The following is a 20,248-nucleotide window of genomic DNA, read 5'->3' as shown; positions in this document are numbered from 1 at the left end:
TTCCTGTCTTGGACATGTAGTGTCAAAATATGCACAGCATTAGTAACTAATTATTACTTTCTATCTAAAGCTTCAGCAAAAGCTGTGAGCTGTGCTTGCTGTGTGCGTTTAGTATATAAACACTGTGGTAGTTTGTGTAGTTACAAGTCACCACTTGTGTACTCCTCTCTCTAATCAATGAGCATCCTTTGTTACAGGGGTTTGTAGAGCTCTGGGCGTATTGTTGGAGCAATGTGAATGATAAATAATGTTCTGTGAGAACAGGAGGATAATAATGCACTATTCAAACCAGCAGCTAAATCCCTGAGTTTAGATTATTCCTCTCCCTGTATGCAGAAGGAATTGTAACACCTGGTGGTTCAGGAGTTGTATTCCTTCCCTTTCTCCAGCAGGCAGAGAATACACCAACCTGACTGATATGAACACTTTTTTCAGGTGTTTCTTGACAGCCTGTGGGGTTTGTGCAGCATCCATGCAGATTTTGGATTTGGGGGGTGGAGTTGAATGACTCAATTTGTACTTCCATGCAAATCAAATCAACTTCACGTGATTTGCAAACAGCAAAGGTGAGGCATGGAAAGTTTCCAGAGCTTCCCTCAGCTGGGATGAAGAATTGCAATTTCAGTTCCATGAGAAACTTCTTCTGTATCCTGGTGCCTCTTTTCTCTCCTCTCCACTGAGATTTGTGATGGCAAACCAGCATTTCTGGAAGCTGCAGTCTGGGGGAAGAGCTGCTGTTCATTTACTCCCTGCTCAGTGGCTACTTCTAGCTCTCTTTTCCTAGCAATGCTGTAACTTTATTGAATTTTGTGTTCAGGATCTTCCAAATTTGGGTGCTGCTCAGTTGTGTTGTGTGGAAACCACATAACTCTTTGAATTGACTATTATTTCAGTGCCATGAATTCTCTTTTGAAGGAGACTTGTGGCCTTTTTGTTCCTCACTTGGTGCCTCTTTGCTGTCCCCCTGTTAAGGGCTATGAAGGCAACTAAACAAGCAGATCTGTAAAATGATGGTTGCTTTCCAGCAAAAATTGACATTTTTTACTTCTGCACAAAAGCAGTGGTTTCCATAGCAGTGTTTTCCAGGACTCGGGTGAATACCAATCTCTTTTCTTTATGTGTAATTGAATTTTTAAACTAATTATGCTTCTTTGTTTCTCTGCACTCTGTTTGGTATTTTCCCTGTGTAATATTTTAGCAAATTAATTAATTGGTCAACCACAGCTGTTCTTGCCCTTTGTAGTGTATTGACCTCCTAATCACTTTTCACAGAAGCTTGGGATTTGTTCCAAGTGACACCTTTCTCAAGCACCCACCCTTTTTTTTCCTTTTTCTTTTCTCTTTTTGCCCCCAAATTGATTCTTTTCACAGTAAGGCTATAGGTCGCAGCGTAATTTGAAAAATAACTTTCAGAAACAGTAAGTTTCAAGTGAGTGTTTGAAATGAAAATGGGAGTGTTTGTGGCTTTCTCTTTTAATTCATACTCAAACATCTGCACTGCTGCTAGTCTTGAATTAACGCTATATCCTCACATACTGTATTTTATATAAATATATAAAAGTATTAATTCACTTTCAAATGTGTTAATATAAATTTTTTTCTATAAAGTAACAAATGTAAGTCTTTCCAAGTCAGGATTTGGAAGCATGTGGTCAGGGGTGGCAGGAAACTGTAGTCTAGTCTAAAGGGTGTCCCTTTCCACATCTGGCTAAAGAGCAGGAGCAAAGCCAGATGTTTGCTGGAGAACACTTCCAGAAGGAAGCCATGCTGGCAAGGCTGGGATGCTCCTGGGTGATGTGCAAGACAACTGCAGCTGCTTCTCTTCATTTCCCATTTGCCTCCTGAAGGGCTCATTAACATGGTTTTTTCCAAACCCCATTAGCACCCTTCCCTTCCCCCCACTATTAATAAAGAGTGTTACTCTTTATTCACCATTGTAGCTCTGCAAATATCTATCAGGGCTGGTAGAGATGCAATGAAATCACCCTAATTAGCCATTAGTGTTCTACATATTTTATTTTTCTCTGGTTTCACCTCAGGTGTCAAAAACCAGGGCTGAGGTTCTCCAGGCTGAGGCTGTTGAGAGTGTTGAGCACAGGTCAGACTCTGCTGTTCTGCTCCTGAAATGAAGCTCCTCTGTCTCTCTAATTAATACAGGCAGATTTACTGGAAAGATAATTTCACAAAATTCATATGGAGCCACTGGAAGATGCCACAGACGACTCAAGCGCTCTGCCAGCAAGCAGCATTTTTATTCCAGCTAATTACTTTTTAATGATACTATTAGTGATTGGAGCTCACTGTACACAGCACACTCCAGCTAAAGATCCCAGCAAGTTTTACCTAACAGTAATGTGAAAACCCACAGAATATTTAAGATTTGGGTGAGAGGGTTTTTTATGGGATTTTTAGACACAACTCACTGGCTCATTCTCTGCTCCCAAATCCAGCAGTGTCAGAGCCACGAGCTGGAGCTGAAACATTGCCTGGCTCCATGCCCTGATCTCTGATGGCTGTTTTATTTCAGCATTTGGCTTTGTTCTCTCCAGGTGCTGTTTCTCATTGTCTCCCAAGGACTTTGATGCCCCAGTTGAGTCCTGTGCCTTTCAGCTGAGCAAGAAATTGCTGCTCTGGCAGCATTTCCAGTGTTTGAATCTGGGCATGCAAGAAGAAATATCCTTTCTGCTTGTCTTCTGCACAGATGCTTCAAATTTAGGCTTTGTTTCCAACCTGAAGTCACGTTTAAGACACATTTACACAGAAGGAAAAGACAAGCTTTGGGATTTTGTTTTTTCTGCTCACAGGAGAACGAGATTCAGAAGTCATCAATTCCAAAAATTCAATAATTTCATTGTAAATCTGTGGCTGCAGTAGGTGGTTTTCCTTGCTCCTTAAGTTATTTTGTTTATCTATCTGCACTTGAGAGATAAACTATAGGGAGAGGATTTCAGCAATATGTCGTTCCTCTTAACTACTTGTTATCTTTCATATTGAAAAACAAACCCAAAAGAGAATAAAGAAGCAAATCAGCTCTTCCCAGAGAGCAGCCCTTGGTGCTGGTCAAAGTTTGCTAAAGGCAAACCCAGGCTGTGGCCACATACTGATCATACTGATCACAGGAGGGAGGGAATTCTGAAACAAGAGTAATGTTTTAAAGCTGGTAAGAGTTCCTTTTTCCTTCCATCCCTCTTCAAACTGGAAACAAGGGATTAGAGCTCATTACTGCTTAGTCAGAAAGATAAACCACAGTGGAACAAGCAGTGCAGATTCTGGAGGTCCCTGTGGGTGAGACTGTCCAGGGTCTGGCTGCACTCTGACTGGGGGTGAGACTGCAGAAACTCTCAGAAACTGAGTTCTTGATGATTTTCTCTGCTTTGGTGGGTATTGCCAAGTGAGTGGGTGGTGAGGCACAGTACCCAGCATTCATTCTTTTTTTAGAGGCTGCTAAGCCACCTAAGTACATCATTTCTGCTCCACAGCACTATAATTTGCCAATATTGTTTGGTTTTTTTTTTAATTATGATGTTTTTAATAGTCATCTCCTAGCTGTGTGAGCTGAGCTGCTGTACAAATCTGTTATCCCTCAGATCCCAGCCCTGGGATGCTCCTCTCTCCTGGCTGATGTCTGCTGGTCACTAATGCCAGGTGCAGGTCAGACAATGGGGCAGAAAATGTGTAAAAATCCTGTGGAGCACATGTCAAACATTGCATCTTGGGTGTGCAGCCCAAATTAGGGTTAGTATGTTCTAGGGCATAGAGCTACACCATGTTTGCCTTTGGAAATGTAGCACAACTCCAAACTCTCAAAAAAGTACTTCAAAGTTAGTGTTTACATATCAGGATGCTTCAGCCCTCATCTGCTGTAGAAAATGTCACAAATGTTCTGCTAAATGTAGATGCAGTGCTGTGTGAGCAGAGATTCCTGTGCCTCACCAAGGCTTCAGCACAAGGGCTGGAATCCAGGCAGGTGAAGTGACCTGGGCTAGCTTACATTTGGTAAACCTGGATTTTAGTTTAGTCTTTCAAGGCAGTTTGCCCAACATTAGTTGGGTTTTAATTGCTCCACGTTTTTAAAGCAAGCAAATCTTGAGAGGAGCATCTGTGACAAAAATGGAAATGTCAACCCTGTTGAAATTCAACAGCCTGACTTTTCAAGCCTCTCTGTCCTTGAAGGTGCAGTTTTGCTCTGTTTCACCAGGTCCAGATCTCATTAGTTCACATGGAATCACTTTCCAAAGTGAAGGGCGGTTTGACCTCTTCGTTGTCATTATTCCTATTTTCTCTGCAGTTATCAACACAGATCCAGCTGGAAAAAACATGAACCTACTTTAATTTTCATTGGCAGCTGAACCATCCCATGCTTCTAAGGGGGCAAGGCCCAGTGAACACATTGCTTGTCTCTCTCTTCTATTTTATTTTTAATGTCACTTGAATGCTACAGACACCTCAGTAGGTAATCAGGATATCCTTAATTAAAAAATCTACTTAACTGGGACATCTTCCAGGGAAATGAATTAAGCCTGGTGGTATTTAATTATGTTGCTTAGGGAAGCTTTGGTGTGTCTTATCCACAGTTTCATGGACTGTTTGTTGGAAACTCTTCCCCTACTCCAAACCCTGCTTTTCTGGGGCAACCTCCACTCATCAGAGTGAGTGGATGCTGCGTTCAGCTTCTCTTCATTGCCACTCTATATTTGCTAGAACAGCTCTTTGAGCTATGTGCAAAAAAGTTTGGATCTGGCCAAGGTTAAATTTAACCCTGGAGAGAGAATTTGGAGGATGTGATGCATCACATCAGTTCTCAGGGTGGCTGAGGGTGAAGTTTTGCACAAACTCCTGTAGCTCTGGGATTTAGCTGTGCCATTGTACAAACTGCATAAGATACATTTTTATTTCGTAACGCTGTTCCTCACCACCTAAAGCTGTGTAGATCCTGAGCATCGCTTGGTATTGAGTGTTGGGTGGCACTGCTTGGTCTGAGCTCTGGATTGGGTCAGAAGGTGTGCAGCTCTGTGAGACACAAACTCACAGTTAGGTCCATGCCTGGGTGTTTCCTGGAGCTGTGGATTGTGTCCCAGGATGATGGCACACTGCTGGAATGGAGAGCAGGGGAGGGAAAGGCTCAGATGTACCACTTCTGATGCTAGAGCCACACGTGTGACAGTGAAAAATGAGAATTTGGGCATTGGTGCTGCTGCCACAATTAATTAGTGGTGTCCAGTGTGAACTGTTGGGTGTGATGACCATGTGTTTATGTTAAAAATATGTCATTGCAATAGAGCAGTGTTTTGATTAACTGGGTCCATTTTCAAATGAAAGCATCAAACTTGCAAATCAAGCAGTTTGTTGTTAATTGCTGCATTTTAATGTCTCTTATAATAAAAGATATTGTCTCTCTGCATAATTCAAAACATTAAAAATGCTGAACTAGAATGTCTGGAATATCTGCCAGCATTAGGAATTTTTAGATAGGTGCAAAAATTAAAAAAAACAAAAAACCTGAGCTTCCCTCAAATTAACACACAAGAATCTTACTGATGGAAATGTTATTTGTTAACTGAGATGTACATACTTAGAACAAACTTTGAATAAGTCTTGTGGCATCCCTGCTTGCCTAATTTTCAAGCCTGCCTCCAGCAAAAAAAACTTTTTTACGTACCCATCAGCTTGTGATATTTAATTAATTTGCATTCTCTCGCTTTTTAAGGACAAACTGTGCAGTCAATTTTGACTAACAACTCCTAGTTTAAAAAGTTAGCATTTGCAAAATCAAACACCAGCAGCTCAGTAATTCCAGAGTCATTATTTGCACGAGGAGATTCCTCCTCTCCCCAACGAGAGAGAGCTCTGCTGTACAAAAAAATCAAACACTGCAACCTACAGCAAGCGCATGTGAATTAGGGAGTGGAAAAGATCCAAGATTAGTTACACACCAAAGTAAAGCCAATTAGGCTGTTTCATTTCCTGGTGAAGAGTAACTAAGAGCAGTTAAGCATCACAGCAAATTTTCAATTAAGTCCAAGAGTTACTTTTCTATTTCAACAGTCCCTTTTGGTAGCTGGCTGTTATAATTAGTGACATACCTGGCATTTTAAAGACTGGCATGAATAATGTAAAGGCCTTTATGTCAGCCTTCCAGTGGTGCTACTTGGGTTTTATTCTTGATGACTGCGTGAGATCAGGTTTTGTTAGTGCTTCAGCTGCAAAACTGTGCTGCTCATTTGGAATGTCCTGCTACACTCAGTTCAATCCTAATTCGGGGTGTGCAGAGGGAGATGTGCACAGATTTCATATCTGTCAACTGCTGAGCTACCCTCAGGGGATTCCAGACTGCCAAGAGGAGCTGCTGTTCCCCAAAAATGAGTCTCACAGCTGGAGCTTGCTTTGGGTCAGTGTCAGCACCCAAAAATCCCTCTTTCCACCTCTCCCTCACACACCAGCTTCTCTGGAAATCTGTTGCTCATGTCGATGTGGCTTTTGGGGCAGAGGCAGCCCAAACCCAGTTTAAAAATTGGGTTTGTATAAACCAAATTTAAACTGGAATTCAGCTAGCCAAAGGGCAGTTTGACCAGGAATGAATTACATTTGACTGATTTAAAACTTGCAGAACTGCTGAGAGTAAAGGAAGCTGGAAGTCAGGCTTGGTCTGTGCTGCTCCATTTCCAAGCAGATGCCTCCTGCAAGACATTGATTTTTCAAGGGAATTGTCCCATTGATAGGAAGGGCTGTCCTGACATCAGGAGGTTTGAAAAGTAGCTTGAAGTACATTCAGCCAGGCAGTCAGCCAGGTTGGTTCATCCTTCATTAAACAGAAAACCACATTTCCCATAATATTTGTATGAAACCATTAACCAAGCTCAGTGTTTTGTGCTTTGAATTATCTTGAAAAGCAATCTACCTTTTAATCTTTCCATTCTGGCGTTCAAAAGTTGCATTCAACTCTGCTTTTGGAGATGAGGAATCGCAGCAATTCCTCTGGACCTGGCCATATCTGGAATTTTGCTTGAGATAAAATCCCATCAGACTGGTGGGCTTAAACCTTAGCCAACCCCCCTGAGAGCTGGGGCAGCTTCTGCTCCTGTGGTCAAGGTTTCTGGCAAGCAAAGAGCACAAATGCAGAATGAATTTGCCTAATTGCATCTTTGCTTGTGCACAAGTGGTGCATAATAGATATTTACAAATCAGGCTGCTTTTCAGACATCAACCCAGTTTTATGTTTGGAAGATGGAGCTGTGCTAATTTCATTTTCTACTCCAAAATGAGAATGAGTAAAATGAAATGAGGTTCAGAACTGATTCTGTACAAACGTTTCCATTATAGTTTGCCAAAAACAAAAGAAGTACAGGTAACCTCATTTGTTTGGTCTTCATGGATGACATCTGAAATTGTTTTATTTTTACTTTGGAGCTTGTGGTACTGGATAAAGCAGATGTGCTCTAACTCAAAGCAGAGCTCAGGAGGGGTTTTGGTCATGGAAGGTTTTTCTACAGCTGGCTTGGACTGTGCTAGCTGGGGAGCACAAAACTTAAAATCTTTAGGTTTAGCCCTGGGTCTGCTAACTATTTACCTGCTTGTTGCACTGGAAGTGTTTCTGAAAACAAAAATGTTTTTGCAATACTCAGTGTTCTGTGCTGGATTGAAAGGAGGAATAGGGGAGAAGTGAGATTACAACTATTGGTTCTTCTAAGAGTCATTTTAATTTTACTCCAGGTATTGATATAAGACATTTAACTTAACAATGGGTCTGGATTTTCTGCTTTGCTCACAGCCTTAATTTGGCCTTTGAGGGGGTTTGACAGAGGTGATCAAATCCTGGAGGAAGGTGAGGAAAAAAACCCCGAGCCAAACAGACACAAAATAAATCAGCAATATAATCTGAAGTATTGATCTTTACTGTTTGCTGGCTCTGGAGCTGCTTTGGTGACCCTGGCTCTGTTTCCTTTCTCTGTGCTCAAGCAATCAGGTTTGATTTGCACCAGTGCCTGCCAGCAGCACCTCTGCACTGTGGTGAAATACAGGACAGGGACATTCTGAGACACTCACATCATCTCCTCTCCTCTCTGCTCATGCTCAGGCTCCTTCCCCTTTGTTCTTGGCCTCATCCCATCCCTTCAAATTTTACTGACCCCAAATCTCGCCATTTTTGCTCAGGAAATCAATTCTTTTGAAGGCATCAGAGAGTCCTGCTGCTGTGGATTGCCCTTTCCCCTGTTGCAGAGTGTGAATAACTCCCCTGGAAGAGGAGCTGCTGAGGCACAGTGAGGTCCCAGGGTTTAATCCAGTGACTCAGTGCATTGTGAGTTAAAAGGCTTTTCTCCAGAGGGGAAAAATGTTTCAAAAGTTTAATACTTTGTAGAGATAAACTGGTCCTTTTAAAGTCATTGTTGTCTTGTTCTGATACATCATCTCAGAAGAAATAATTCGAAGTGCTTTTATGTCCCTCTCTGTGCTGCCTGCAAGGGAAATATTTAAAGCAGGCTGATGCTGTAATCCTGAATTCAGAGTGAGGACTTTGGTGAGGTTAGAGCTCACACCTCACCTTTTTTCCCCACTATTTCTGTCCTGTGTTTTCATTTTATTTGTCTTTTTTTTTTCTTCCTTCAGATTATCCTAAGGTTGTAGGAGGTCAGAGCAAACACAAAGTGGCTTTTTGAGAGAAACAGGGTTATTCAGCAAGGGATGATGTAAAGGGACAGAAGTAGTTCTGTGTGGAACTTGTGGATTCATGAGGTGCTGCTGTTCCTCCCCTCCCACCCAGAGACAGCAGTGGGAATGTTTGAAAGTGCCCAGAATCAATATTTCCTAGGATATCGTGCTAAAAAAAAATTTAATATCCAAATGAGAATGAAAGCAAAGAATTGTCAATCACCTGCAAACCAAAATTAAATCACTTTTTGGTCTATAGTAATAGTTAACATCAGCAGAACAGCTGTGCCAGAGAAGAAATATCTGAACAGAGTTACTTGAGGAAAAAAGAAATTCCTCTCTCAGAAGAAACCAAACTGAACCGCTTTAATCTTTACTAAATGCTCTTCTTTTTGTCCTGAAGGGAAGTTGCCTTGAAACACTCACCTGCTGGGGGAAGTGTGTTTCTAACAAAATATCCTGGAAGGGGAACTTTTTGTTGAGAAACCTGAAAGGATTTTAAAAATAAATATATATATTTAAAGATCATAGTCTTGCTGTACTCCTGCAGTACAGGAAGAAGCTGCAGGTTGCCTCAGTTTGAGGGAAAAACATCTCTCCAAGCTGCTGATCCCTAATTTGTGTTCCCTGGGATGTCCCACATGTCCTCCTAAAGCCACTGGCCTTGATCTGAGCTGGTTGTGTCCCCTTGGTGCAATGCTGAGTCCTTCTGTCCCTGAAATGACCAGAAAAACGTGGGGAAATGTGACATTTTGAGTTACTGTGTTCTGTATCCATCTGAGCTGAGTTTTCAGGCAGGTTGTTAATGCCATGTGTCTGCATGCAGGGACTGCCCTGGGTTAGTCAGAGTAAACTGGGGAGAGTTTTTTTGTTTTCTCCATGGCTGGTTGTGGCCACAGGTTGAGAGCAATGGTTTGCAGGCATGGGAGCAAATTTGCAGTGGTTAAAACAAGCAGAGGGTGGAACTGAGAAAAGCCTGTGAATGAAGGATGTGCATTTAAAATTCAGGGTACCTAAGGTGGTGGTAAAACCTGAGTGAGTTTCCAGGGAATAATGGACACTGGCATTATTCTGATAATCACAGAGAGGAAAACATCATTGCATTTTCAGACTTGGGAACTGACAGTTTTTACTTTTGATTGGGACTTAAGAACCACAGCTGATGGTGTTTCTGACCTTTTTTTTGCACTGGAAGTTACCACACACAATAAGCTTTGAGAGCTGCAGAGTTTCACTTTAAAAGCTAAATCACATTGAAATTGTGGGGGCATTTGATAGCCCATGGAAGTGTTAATGTTATTTTTCTGCTGTTTAAATGCCAACCAGGAAAAAGCTGAGGCAGAGACTTGTGGATTCCCACTGAGCAGCCCAGTCTTGGTTTTTTTTTCCTCTCTCTCTTGCTCTGGGCAAGGTACAACTTTCTCACTAACTTGCTAAGAAGAAAATTGTTTGGGAGGTATCAGCCCTAATTAGAGGACTTGAGCTCAATCACAGTAACAGCAAAATGTTAATTGTGTAGTTTACACACAGTGGTTTGGGCAGGCCATGGTTTTAGGGGTTTATCAATGAAAATTAATCTTGTGCATTAGAAAAAAATATCTGGACTAGGAAATAACTGCAGAACACTCCATATCATGCCATAGCACTGAATGTAAAGGGATCTGAACTGAGCCAGTCCTGATGAACCAGGTCAATTTTTCTGGGTAGGACATGTGAAAAACTAAATTCTGCTTGAACCTGGACATGTATTTGGCTGTATCTAGCAGCGTCTCTTTGCTCAAACAAATACTTTAGACAAGCCCCTGCTTTCCCCCTTTGATCTGGGGACTTCCAGGGGAAGTTGCTGGTCAGTAAGGATGAATTGTACAAACTCTGCTCCTCAGGCATCACCTCCAACCTCCCAGGCAATATAACATCACCAGGGGCCAAGCAGGCTGTGGGATTGAATTGGATCTTGTCCTCTTGCTGTTCTCATCCAGGTAATCAAACCCCAAGTGAATGTGAGCCTCTGCCGATATCTGTGCTGCCAAAACACCCACGTGGCTCTGCTAAGAGGAAAACTCCCTTTCATTACAGGTTACAACTTTTCTTGGTTACCAGCAGGTTTTTGCTGGAAGTTGAAAATAAGACTCAAATTGCCAATGTGGGCCCTGCTGCTCTGTCTTGTTCTCTTTCCAGATCTTTCCTTGAATATTAGCTGAATATTACACTGTTTAACAAGGCTGGCACTGTAAATATATCCTTTATTCCCATGCAAACAGCTTTGAAAGAAAAAGTATGAGACAGTGATAATTAATAGGAAGGCAGTATCATATCTGCTAATTCCACTTTACTTTTAGCAGTTCTATTGGAAAAGCAGTGAGCTTTTTATTTTTGTGACAAAGCTTGTGACTTGGCAGCATAATTGGTGCAAAATAGACTGCCTGGACAAGCTTGATTTTTAATAGGATCTAACTCCAGGAGGTAGGAATGTTGCACTGTGCAGAATCTAGTTTGTAAGAGTTTTTGGAGAACCTGAAAAGTTTTCAAAAGTGATTGGTGAATCACAAATCAAAGTCTCCTAAGTGCTGTTTTGCATGATACAGGTAAACCCTAAATAATCTGTGCAGGGCAAGTATGGAGTCCAAGTCCAGTTAGACACAGATAATTCTGTTTCTGAGATATCCCTCTGATCAACAGAGCCTCTAATATAATCTCTAATACAGAAATTTATATATCAAGCAGGTATATAGTTGTGTGCAGCCATTGCACTGCCTGCTTGTCAAATCTTTTGGGGGTTCCTGATCAGAGCAGAAGGGAAAGGTGTCAGGAAATCCTGGAGCTGGAAGGAGAAATTTTTCTCAGTGCATTCATTTCAGTTTAGCTGGAGATTTTTCTTTTTTTTCCTTTTTTTAATCCTTACCTTTTTTCCTCTCCTCCCTCTCTCCCCAATCCACTCACCAGATGTTGAGAGCATTCGCTGTCGTTCCTTCCCTCCCTTGAAAGGCTCAGGTGCTCAGTGCTCCTCTGAGCTGTGAATCTGGGAAAGCCCTTTGGAAATAGCAGCTACAACATGCTAACAATGGCTGCATCACACGATGTGCTGAGATGAAAAGGAGATCATTTTCTGATCTCTCTTCAGAAGGCACTGGCGTGTCTCTTGGCAGAACTCATTTGGATGTTGCTCTCTGTAATTACTGAGTGCATCTTGATGCACACAGCAAGGGCTCCAAAAGGCTGCACCCAGGTTGTACAGACAACCTCAATTTTGGCATTGCCTGGCAGCTTTAATAGTGTTTGCCCTTAAGAAATTATTTATAAGCAGTTTCCTAGAAGAATATATTTTCTTGTTTAACTTGCAGCTGTTGTTAAACAACATGTAATTGTTGGTCACATAAAACATCAGCAGGGATGGAGGTGTTGTCACCTGAGCTGCTGACAGACCAGCCATGGCTGCAGGTTTTCATTCCAGGATTGGATCCAGGTTAATTGGAGGTACTCCCAAATTTTGTTCCTTTGATTTTTTTTTTTGGTGGGGTTATGAAAAATTACTTTCACAGCTTAAGCCCAGGAGTCATGAATTTCTTTCTTTGCAATACACTTATCAAATCTGAAGAGTTATTTTTACCTCTCACCTTGTCTGTGGTTTCATTCTTTAAATGTCTATCTGAAATGTTTATTAGTGCAATCAGCCCCCTTCCTTCTTGGAGTAATTAATTAGAATAGTCCTCATTATTTTCTTCTGGAGGAACAAGAACATCTTTGAGTAGGTAGGAACCAAGGAAAAATGAGATATCAGATCAAGACCTTCTTCTGCACTCCAGTCACACCACGTTCACACATTTACAATGTACACAGCAGTTCTTTTACGAGCAATACAGTAATAATTCAATGTGTAAGCACATATTTTCTCAGTAGCAATATCTAGGGCTTAAAACTGAAAATATGGCTGCAGCATTGCCTCTCTCTATTGCCTTATATCAGAGAGATTTGTCTGTGCTGTGCAGATCCTGCTTCTCTAAAATTTGATGGTTGGTAAGTGCAGTTCTGTCTTGATGTCTCATGGTGACAACAGCCAAGATCACACCAGTGATTCCTGGATAAATGGGAAAAAAACAAAAATGGTGGCTGCAGGAGAAGCTGTGTGATGGAAATGCATTCGGTAGCTTTATGCTGCATTGTTTAACCTGAATTCCTGAATGGAGCTTTCATCATTTATGATGGTGCTGCACCTCGTCTGGTGCAGGATAAGGGGGGAGGATTGAGCTGGATCAGGATAACATGGGAAGGGCAGGAGAGGAATCCAGGAACTGGAGGGCTGAAATCTAGAGTTTAGCCTCGTATTTCAGTTAGGACTTTTAAAATTACAGCACTTGAACAACAAAGAAAAATAGTTTTGAACACAAAGCCTGTCGTGTCCTGGGAAGAGTTCAGCCTAAGGTAATGCAGCATCTCCTACGTCATCCCCTTTATCATGTGTAATCAATGTTAGACCTAATGCAGCATGACTTGGCAAGTGATTAAGGACCTGGTGGGGACATTAACAATGTAAAACTTTATTTGCATTTACACTAATGATTTTCTAATGAGAGTTTTATTATATTAATGGAGACTGCTGAGAGGAGAAGGGAAAAACAGAGCTGAAACTCCCCTAATGTCTTTCTTTAATAGAGCACCCTCTGCTAGCACTTTGTTGACATAGGTGCTTATTTGCATCAAGGAAAATATGGGCATTTGGAGCTATTAATTATGGAATGGTTAATGCACTTGGTAATTATTATATTAATTGAGTTATTTTAAGAGGGGGTTTATGGAAAATTTATTTATACAATAATTCAGAGAGGAGAGAAAAGTTTTTAAAATAGCTGCACTTGTATCTTAATTGGTACCACTTCTCAATAACAAAATATGGGATAAAAACACCTGTGAGAGCAGCTTATCTTCAGGCAGATATGTCCAGGAATACCATGAACTGCTATCCCTGCTCTGTTGTTTCAGTGAATTATGAAGCTTTTTAACCAGAACAGAAACCTGGCAAAGGTTGAGCTGTTGCCTGCAGAGTCCAAGCACTGCAAAAGCTCCAAGGAAAATGAACCAGCCCTGGATGTGAGTCCTGAAAAGCAACATCAGCTGCTTAGTACCACTTCCAGGTGTTGCCTGAAGATGAAATTTGAAAAACAAACAGAAAAACCCTGACCAAAAAAACTCCATTATTGGGATGGAGTACGCTTTATTTGAAGCAAATTTCATCCAACACTAGACAATAATAAGAAATTAAGAAGTATCTTGATGGAATTCCTTTGATTTTTGCAGTGCAGCTCTGAAGCTGCCTTCACTTAAGTACCTATGCCAGAAGTTTGCATTATTTTCATGAGATAACTTTCCCAAAACTCTTCTTAAAAATAAGAGATCAAAAAATGTCATCTTTCTTCCTGCTGTGTCAACTGTAACCTTGGCATGAAAAATGGAGATATTAGAAAAACACAAAACCCCTCTGAGAATACAGTAATAGATTTGATTATTTAAGACAAAAATATTACAAAATCTACCAATATTGTTTTCATTTTATTTAATGGCTTCACCTAAACTGTCTTGCTTTGATTTCCCTCCTCCCCCTCCACTTCCAATGGACCAGCACAGTTTCTACCAGCAAGCTGGTTTTCTGTATTTTCTGCAAATGATTGGTTACAGCAATTAGGTTTCTTGGCAGACAGCCCTAAAAGTCAGCTTGCTTTCAAGAGACTTAATTCCCTCACATCGTCCTCTAACACACATGACGAGACCTGTATTAATTAGTATTGCTAGGAGCAGAGCTGGGGAATTAGGGATGCAGTCAGGCATTGTGGGACCATAAGGTTCCCCAAAGACCCAGAGGTTTGGAGCATAAATATCTCGACAGAGGCAGGTAAAAATATCAGAAGCTCCTCCAGGACCCTTTCTTTTGAAACAGGCAGTGCTGGGCAGTGAATAACAGGGGTGATGCTGTTGGAAAAGACATTTCAGAGGGGCTGTGAGTGACTTGGGGGGGAATGGCAGGAATGGGCTGGCTCTTGAGCAGGATCTGCAGTGGCAGATAGCAGGAGCTGGAGAGGAGAGAGCCCAAAGCCCAAATTCTTTAGAGGTTCTTTCCCCAACAGCATAAATCTCCATTCAGTGCAGTGGGCTCTGAAAGCTGTAGCTCAGCTTCATCCATGACATCTATGATTTATAGCTCTGAATCAAGTATTCTCTGGGTGTATCTTCCAAGGACTACCAAAGTGAAGTCAAAGACAAGAGTTGAATTCAGAGGTGTTTTTATCAGGCTTTAGAAGAAAAGAAAGACCCTCACAACACAACTGAATCTGCAGGAAAGAACTTTTTTGGGCTCAGTGGATAAGAATCCTCCATTCGCAAGTTTATTTTATAGATTTTCACATATGAAACAATGATTTTAGGCAATGACATGTATTTTCAGAAGAATTTAGTCGCAGCATAGAACCGCTGCTGGACTGAGTGGAATTCTGGAAAGGGTTCTGTTGAAGTAGTTCCTTCTTTTTGTGCAGGCTGATCTTATTATGGTGAATATTATAACAACAGGGCAGCATGAAGGAATTCCCCCCAGCCATGTTTAAGCAGTCTGTTTCAAACTACAAACTTCACTTTTTGTGAACTTGCAACACCCTTTAATTAGGCTTTGTATCAGACATTATTCAGTGGCTTCCCTCCTTACAGGAGACTTAAGTGAGAGTTTTCCTGCACAAGTTGCCTGAAACAGGTCACAGCCCAAAAACTTCAGCTTTTCAGTTCAGTAAAAGTAAATATTTATGGTCCCGAAAAATGTATGTTGTCATTTCCCATCTGCAGCTCTGTATAAACAGAGCATTTTAGTGGAAATGCAAATGCTCTTTTTCCTGCACTTCTGTGAACACCTGAAAGATATATAATAGCAAAGTGCAGGGGTTTTTTTCTAAAGGATTTCTTGAAATCAGTTTAAACTTCTCTAAAGATTCTAGCAGGAGACAGCTGAAAAGAAATGAAGAAGAGTTGTGCCAAGGAAATTACATTACTGTCATTGTTAATTTGCTTTAAATATCCGTGAAAAGAAGTAGTCTATTCTCTGTTAAAATTTCCCATTGGCTTACAACCAAGTGGTGAATATTATATTTTATAGACTCTGACATGAAGACTCTGTTTAAATATTTATCTTTTGAACAGCTATGTTTACAGCTAAAACCTTCCTTCAACTCAAACTTCAGCACTAATGTGATATATTCTCCTTCTGAAGCTGTCTCAGGTGAAAATACATTAGCTGGTCAGGTTTTATGAAGTTCTTCAGATTACTTGCTTAAGTGGAGGTTATTACTTTGGAGGTCAAGGTGAAGATGTGTGTGATGGACCACATTCACCCTTGGCTGGAAATTTGGAGGAGCCATTTGGACTTTACCATGGCACATCATTCCATATTGGCAATATTGTGTGCAAGTTTCACTGCTGGGTTTTGAATGAACAGAAGAAATCAAGACCCTGTTGGTGAAAACACGTGCCTGTGCTTCTGGCTCTGAGATAATTAAGCCAACAGATTAGTTTTCTTGCTTTTCTTCTCTTCAACATCTGTATTTTCCAAAGTGCAGAATGTTTTGTGAGCACCAAGAAAGAGTTTTGCCAAATAAGAGGAGTGCTGTCCCCTCTGTGCCACGTAAAGGAAGCACTGAAAAGTGTCTGTGTCATAAAAAGGAGCCTTTAAATTTATTGTGTCTATGATTGTGGTTCGGGGAACATGCTGAAGCAGAGATAAATTTTGGTGGAGAGTCAGTTGGGCCTCATAAAGATGCCACTGGGAAGCCTGCAACTCTTGAGCACTAAACTTGTTAGTGTTCTAATATCAAGGGAAGATATAAATCTGCTGCAGGTGCTCATCCACCCCGTGGTGCACTTGAGTCCATTCACCAGTGTGGTTACACTGCCAGCCACAGGGATGCCAGAGGGATTCAGCAGGATGATGTTTGGTTTGAAAGGAGAATTCCCAGAGCCAAGTTCAGCAGAAGGGATGGAGTACAGCCCTGGGAGGTTTGGCAGGATGGCACAGGGATGGTTTGAGTTGTGGTTGGTGTGCTGGAGGATGGTTTAGCAAGACAAACCCAAGCCCTTTGCATTTCCACACCTCAATCTCCAATCAGCCTTTGCCAGCTGCAATCCCAGATCCTCAGGAGCAGCTGGGGGACTGTATTGACTGTCTTCACCTGGAACAATGAAATTAAAATGCCTTTTCTACTTAGGCTTCAAACTCTGCTTTTGCATGCTGAGGCATTTTTCCCAGCTGAGAATGTTTGAGGTCAAATACTCACAAGATTTCTTTTGCATGTTTTTTATTTTGTTCAGGTGAATCACCCTGTTGAAACTGCTGGGTGAACTGGAGTATCAGCATGTACCAATGACTGCTCTGGAAGGCAAAGCCTGACTTTGCTCCAGGTTTTTCATCTCCACTGCTAGTGAAACAAATTGATTGATAGCAATTAGTCTTATTAATAGCACAAATGCTTGCCTTACTCTGAATGGGTTCTGCAGGCTTTGTCTGATTGAATTTGTGTCTTTCTAGGTTAATCAAATATTTCAGAGGAAGGTGATGGTGAATACTAAATTCTTTGGGTCTGTCAGTATTCTGAACAGCTGTTTCTAGCTATGCAAATTCACTTGAGCTGATGTGCATGTATTACATGAGGTTTTTATTGCCCAGGTAGATTTTTATTTTTTGTAAATGCATTCTTCTTGCAATTAATGGAGCTCTTAGTAGGTGCTTTTGCAGGAAGCAATGTCCTTCACAGAGATACCAAAGTCATTTCACAAAGGAAATTTTACACTTGAGGGAGATATGGAAGGACACCTCCAGCCTGATGCTTGTAATTGCACTAAGTACTTTTTTCTTTTTGTGTATTTTTAATTTAGGTATTTCTGGATTTCAAACCAGTGACTATAAACAGATCTTTCTACATGGATCATATGTTTTTTTCTGGTCTTGAAAATGCTATTTTACAATATGTCTTTAAATTGCATGAGTATGTCAAAGTATATTTCAAAATAAACAGTTTATTCAATAACTCCTGAGGAAAAATAATACATTTGCTAGATAAGAATATGTGAAAGTGTTCCCTGGTTGACATCTCAGAAGTGTGACATTTTAAGGATTGTAAAGGTGGAATCTAAGTAAAGTCACTTTTGATTAGAGGTACATTTGCTGTGGTGGTGCAGGTGATTTTGGAGAAGAAAAGCTGCACCCACTTATGTCAGCCCAGAGTTTAGAAGCAGAATTAAATTGTGATGTTTTGAGGGAATTTTCCTTAATTCCAAATGGCACTTCTGCTTTTGATGGCCAGCTTCCTAAAATGAAGTGCTACCATGGAATGATGCTCAAATTCCCTTTTCCATCCCAGCTGCTTTGGCCACTGCAGAGCTGTAACCTGAAAACACAATTTCCCTGCCTTGTTCCCACTCCAGGGCTGGATGTGGCATTGGTGAGGATATTTGGATCCCTTGTTTGTATTCTGGGTTGAGGACCAGCAGATGAGTCCCTGTTTATCTTAGAGGCAAAAATTCCAGCCAGACAAGCCAGAGGAGAACAGAGGGTTTGCTTCCCATTGATCAAGGATTGCACTGAAATGACATTCTTTACTTTTAATAAGTTAAGTAAGAAAATAATTTTATTAATCTCATTCAGCTTGCTTTGTTTCAGCAAGCAATAAAAATTATAAATAATTAAAGAGCCAAATAAGCCACGTGCTGGTGGGTTATTAATGCAGGCCCAGGGCACATTGTAAGTCATGATCTCGAAGGCAAATTGACTTTAATCAAGGAGCCCTCATTAATTACTTAGTCATTCTAAGCCCTTGTCTTTGCTATGATAATATCAATTTTTTTTTTGTTGTTGAATTTGGCTTCGCATGAGCAAACTCTTATATTTTGGGGACAAAAACAACAAACAAAAACCAAAAAAAATAGAAAATCTGCAGCATATATTTTAATTTAATTAAATGTACTGAGATTGAGGCTGTTAAAATCCCCAGCCACAGCATGAATCCTTTCAGCCTCAGTGCAGAGAATTTCACATTTTTTTGAATTCTTTTCTTTTTAATCATACAACATTTTGTTTATAGTGCAGGCCAATGGCCACTGCTTTTCCTGAGATACCTTCATATCTATATGTATGTATGCATCTAAGTGTTGTAGCACAGATATTAATCTTCCTTGTAATCTCCCAGGTCACTGCTCTCATTTCATATTTTATTCTGATCCACTTGGAGAGCATTGACAGGGAGCTGGACAGATTAGCTCTCAGTGGGGCAGCCTGATACAGCCTGAACTTATTTGAAAAGAGAAGAAAAGAAACCGATGGAAATACTTCAAACTCATTAAAACTCCCAGTGCAGCAGCTGGGCTTGAAAGAGTGGCTCAGGCTCTTAGAGGAGGAGCTGGGACATTTCCCACATTTCCTCTGGTCACTACAGCTGTGCTGTCATTGTGGATTGAAGACACCAGGGGTGCCACTGGTGATTCTCTTATCAGTGCAGTGTTGGAAAGGGATGGTTTATATCCAAAAAGATGCTGCTGCTTTGCTGCTGCTTTTTTTTTTTCCTTGTAAAACAGTCACATTGCTCACAAATCTCATAACTAGAATTTTTTTTTAATGTCAGTTTAATTACATTTGAGAAACTCAAGGGAAGCAAAGGGGAATGACTTTCAGGAAAGCCTGGTTAGGTGGGCTCAGTGTTCATAACTGAGGGCTCAGTACCTGCAGAGAAACATCTGGCCGCTTCTTTGTGGTGCTTAACTAAGAGTTTAGCTCTTTTGATGACCTAGCCCTAAATTCACATAACATGCTAGCGTTCATAATTTTGTTTTAACTCACAAGGCAATTTTTTGAAGCTTTCCTTTTCCTCCTTTCTCTCTCACAGCTGTCAGCATTCAGGCAGTGGAGCTGTCCAAGTTTTATTGTATGTAAGACTGAGTGGGGAGATGCTGGTACAGAGGGAATGTCACCTGTCTGAAATAGGTACCAATTCCTGCTGCCAGGAGCCTGGAATCAGCGGGGCCTGGAGGCCAGCTGGAGTATCTTACAAATCAGCGGGGCCTGGAGGCCAGCTGGAGTATCTTACAGAAAGATTAAAAGGCAGAGCATTTAGAATTGTAGCTAAACAAGAATAAGGTTTCTTCTGTCCCATGAAGTCACCCACAGAGCTGTGGTGCAGTACAGGGGAAAACCTTTCCTTCCTCCTTGCAAGCACTAGGACTGCTTCAGTTTAGCTGGCAACAGGAAAAAGTCAGGAAGAGCAGAAACCATGGAATACTGTGTAAGTTAAAATGGGAGTCTGGCTCAAAATTAGGAGTCAGGATCTTACCAGCTGCATCCGAGGGCAGATCAAAGATTGTGCAGAGGAGAAAAATAATTTATCTGTCACGAAGACAGACTGAAACTCAGTGAAGCAGCTCAGAGAGAAGCAGAGCAGTGGATAATTATCCTGGAGCAAAGACACAAATGGAGGAATGATGAGAAAAGTTTCCATGGACTGTGATACCAATAAAGAATTAAAGTATTTAAGCAATATGTGATGACAGGCAGTGCATATCCAGAGAAGTAGAGCATGCCTCAGGT

At 41.1% G+C, this 20,248-nt stretch overlaps 1 long non-coding RNA gene across 2 annotated transcripts; it reads left to right on the top strand.

Annotated features, from left to right (window-relative positions):
* Window positions 1-2,988: 2,988 nt before the first annotated feature.
* On the top strand, window positions 2,989-9,423 carry LOC146429504 (uncharacterized). Of its 2 annotated transcripts, XR_014855581.1 has the most exons (3): window positions 2,989-3,160; window positions 8,152-8,296; window positions 8,906-9,423. It is a non-coding gene; the product is annotated as an uncharacterized LOC146429504 (long non-coding RNA). The 2 variants fall into 2 exon arrangements; XR_014855580.1 differs by lacking the exon at window positions 8,906-9,423 and having other exon boundaries at window positions 8,152-8,381.
* Window positions 9,424-20,248: the final 10,825 nt, after the last annotated feature.

Source organism: Lichenostomus cassidix, chromosome 18, assembly GCF_008360975.1.
Source record: "Lichenostomus cassidix isolate B80296 chromosome 18, HeHo_3.0, whole genome shotgun sequence".
NCBI classification, from domain to species: Eukaryota; Metazoa; Chordata; class Aves; order Passeriformes; family Meliphagidae; genus Lichenostomus; species Lichenostomus cassidix.
The sequence above is the reverse complement of the archived record's forward strand: the minus strand, read 5'-3'. Positions and strand labels throughout refer to the sequence as shown.